The 3,997-nt window shown below is 44.8% G+C and overlaps 1 pseudogene across 1 annotated transcript; it reads right to left on the bottom strand.

The window, feature by feature from the left end:
• Positions 1-564: 564 nt before the first annotated feature.
• Positions 565-3,706, bottom strand: LOC307058348 (protein ILRUN-like; annotated as a pseudogene). The gene is made up of 2 exons: positions 3,688-3,706; positions 565-1,572 (listed from the first exon to the last, which is right to left on the bottom strand). The product of its transcript is annotated as a protein ILRUN-like (transcript).
• Positions 3,707-3,997: the final 291 nt, after the last annotated feature.

The raw sequence follows: 3,997 nt of genomic DNA, 5'->3' as shown, positions 1-3,997 counted from the left end.
TGTCTTTTTCCTCAGGAAAAACACCCCACCCAAAACCAAAAAAAACCACAGCAGGAACGAATTCCAAAGCTGTGTTGCTGCTCCACACTTAGTATGCATTTACACTGGAAGAATGACGTGATATTTTGACTTTTTTTTTTTTGTTGTTAATGCTAAAGGTAAAGAAGTTGGTTCTTTCAACACCCAAACCAGAGCAGAGAGACAGCAGTAAATTACAAACGTGGATGGAATAATATCCACAGGACATGGACGTGGCGGGGGGGGGGGTAGGTATGTGTGCTGTTGCATTAGCAGGAGAGCTAAGCAGTCTTAAAGAACATTCTAGGCTTCTAGGTTTGCCATGAAGGGGTATCACAAATCCCAAGGCCCACCACCTGCCCTTTCTCCTCGGGCACCTACCTTACGGACAAGCTGCGTGACGGCTGGGGGATTCACAGAGTTCTGTGAGGGTCTACTCCCATCTTGCTCGCTGTGGTGAGGAACAGGAGCCCATGTGTTTTTGCTGATGGAGTCAAACCGGAATCCCCAGGGTCTTTTAAATTGTTTCACCTGATTGTCGGTTCTTTTTTTTTTTTTTTTTTTTTTTTTTTTTTTCGGTACGCGGGCCTCTCACTGTTGTGGCCTCTCCCGTTGCGGAGCACGGGCTCCAGACGCACAGGCTCGGCGGCATGGCTCACGGGCCCAGCCGCCCCGCGGCATGTGGGATCTTCCCGGACAGGGGCATGAACCCGTGTCCCCTGCATCGGCAGGCGGACTCTCAACCACTGCGCCGCCAGGGAAGCCCGACTGTCGGTTCTTTTAGGGAGAGGCAAAGGGGTTGAAGTTTCCTTCCACCTTGCGATGTGGCTGTGTGTCGCACTCCGTTTCAAAAGATGACAGCTGCTGCATTACTCCTAAAAGTCCACCCACCTCCACACCGAGAAGGGCCCCGAAGGCATCTCCATGGTAGAGTCCTGTGGCCGCACATATCCGCCGCTGTCCTGCTCAGATACATTCCTGCTCTGCCCGGGCTGCACACCTGGACACTAACATCTTCAATCTCTTGGGGCTCTAGCGATCTCACCATCACCACGTGCACAAGTCCAAATTGGTCTCCTCTGACGTATTTAAAACAAACCCCTGGAGGCCAGGCCTCTGCCCCAGAATTCTGCATCCGCCATGTTTTTATAAACTGAGTATCAGAAGGTATCGACTCCCCTTCTCCTATGGTGACATCTTCAACAAAGGACATAGAGGGCACACTGATGTTTGGCCTCTCGAAGTCATAATAGGCGCCAATTGCTGCTTGTAGGTTCCGGCTGGTCATGGGCAGGAAAAAGCATAGCCAGCCGGGTTGAGCTGGAAGCCAAGCAACTGGTGGAACCCAGAGATGAGCACGTCCTCGTCAGTGGTGCAGGCAGGTGAACTCCTGCATCAGCTCGGGGTGCAGGTCCATGTCCTCCACGTGTGGGGCCGGACACTCGCTTCCCCGCATCCTCACAACCGAGCCGTCGCTGGGTCCGGGGACCGGGAGAAGCTGCTGGCGGGCGCCGAATCCCTGCTCGTCTGAGGTAGGCCCAGGCGTCTCGCTGCCTTATGCGGGTAAACACGCAGCCACGCCCTCACGCACTCTCGTGCTTTCCCACCTCCCACCCCCAGTCTCCCACCCTCCCAGCTCCACCGCCTCCACTGACTCCGCCTCCCCCCGCGCCACGCCCACTGGTAGCAGATAAGTGAGAGCGTTCAAACAAATAAATGTCGATACGCAGAACATGTAAATCCAAGAATCCAAATGAAACATCAAAGCTACAAAAAGATATGCAGAGAGAACATCTCAGGTTAAATAATACAAATACCATGTATAAACTGCAAAACTCGAGAGGCCTGATAAGGCAATCCTATAGAGAGGTGTTAATGATTTGTGAATTACAAACAGGAACAATGCGGAGGGTTCTGTGAAGGGCCTTCCAGTTAAGCTCACCTGAAATCCTTTTGGGAAATTGGCAGAAGCAAGTAATGAATAAATAAAATTTAAATACTCAGTTAAGCTAATCAGGTCAACAGAGAAGCCAGAAACTAAAGCAAACTCCAGCAACTGGCAAAATGATGTACAAAAAAGGCAGAAAAGGCTACAGTCTGTCTTATTTGGAGACCACATGCCCCAGTATTATAAAGTGCCCTCATTATATCACCAGCACCTGGGGCTCCTTGTTCAAAGGAGGCTGCAAATGTGAAACATATCTTCTTAAAACTAAAATGTTTGATGGGGCATCTCAATCTTTTTTGACTAATTACTGTTTCCAGGAGTTTCCCTGATAATTCCTTTGAGCTATACTTAGAACAGATCAATTTACAGGAAGATGATAGAAGTTTCTTGACCTGCTGATTGGGTTAGGCTTAAGAGTGTCAGCCCTTGGAGGATTTTTTTTTTCCACTTGGCTTTCCATTATTAGCCAGAAAACAATGTAAATTCATAATCTCTTGGCAAAAATTCCCATTTCCAACAACTCTCACACAACTCTCAAGCAAACTTTAAGTTTCAGAACTTTGTGTTCTAATCTACAGAAAACCAAATATTGTTTGTGGTTCAGTTCGTTGAGTATTCTGTTAATGAAGCCATAGTTATGACTTCAATCTCCATTTTAGAGAGTTTGCTTTTCTTTTTCTTTCCCTTGGAAATCTGACTTGAATACCATATACTTTTTTTTTCCCCCACAAGTGGGCAAGAGAATGAAATAGAGCAAAGAATCACTATAAAACCTAATTTAAAATGCTGATAGTGGGCCATTACTTATAATGGAGCCAACCCATCCTCAGTAAAATGTTCAGATACTACCAGGCATTCTACTGGCCTGTTCCACATGGTACACCCCCTCCTTTTCCCCCATCACCACCTTGTCTCCTAGCTACTCCCTCTGGGATATGCCCATCATGCACTTCTCATCTCAGCAATCTCATTCCCTCTGCAGTGTCGGCACTGTTTATCTGTTTGAAAATCATTGGCATAGACATTAATGTTGACAACATCCGATAGTCACTGCAATTGCTTCTAACACCATGATGGGTTACTAAAGAGTAAATGATCCTAACGTACAAAAGGTCTCCTAATTGGAGAAAAGAAAACACCAAAATTTCTACACGGCCGTCATTGTCACTATTCAGTCATTATCACACTTTTGGTTTACATTTCTTCATTTACTTGTCTGAATATAGAAGAAGCAGCTGATGCTAACAATAAAAATCTTTGGAGCTAAGCTATGGCCTTTTCCTGGAGAAGTTAAAAGCAGGCAGGTAGTAGTTGACCCCAGTTTCCTTTTGGTTGGGAGAATTAAGTACATCCGTCTACATGGTCATTCTCTTATGCCTCCAGTCTCAAACAATTAGCAAATCCTTTTAATTCTAACTTAAGTTAAAGTTAAGTACAAAATAGAGACCAGACTTGAAAATTCCCTAAACAGACAAAATCAATTAGGCCACATAAGCAAAACTTAATTTAGCTTATTTTACAAAACAAACAAAACTTCGGTGACTTCTTGCAAATGCCTCTGAAAATCATAAATGAAACTTAAGCTGTTCCCCCAAATTGACAAGTGGTGTCCACTTTTAAACAATCCGCTATCACTAGGGAAGCTCTAATGCTATAACCCCTCATTGTACAGAATAAGCAGCCTCTACTTTTTCACTGTATAAGCTCTCCTATAGCAATACCTCTGAGCTTCATTCCCATGTTGGTTTGAGAGCTCCCAGTTCACAAACTGTTATATGTACACAATAAACTCTTGCTAATTACTATTTTAGTGATCTGGTAGTTTTAGTCTTGCTATTTCTGGATGTTGGACACTAATAAATGCATTCAATAATTGACTACTTCATGTCACCTCTGCCAGAGAATGATTTCACTTTGATTTTGCCAGTATCTTCAATAATCCACTTGCCTTTACCATCTACTCTGTACAGCACAGCAATAACGATCCTTTTAAAATGTTAATTTATCTTCAGAATTCTCTAATTGTTTCTC

This window comes from Hyperoodon ampullatus, assembly GCF_949752795.1.
Source record: "Hyperoodon ampullatus genome assembly, chromosome: 9".
Classification (NCBI taxonomy): Eukaryota; Metazoa; Chordata; class Mammalia; order Artiodactyla; family Ziphiidae; genus Hyperoodon; species Hyperoodon ampullatus.
Note: the sequence above shows the minus strand (reverse complement) of the source record. Positions and strands in the feature narration are given on the sequence as shown.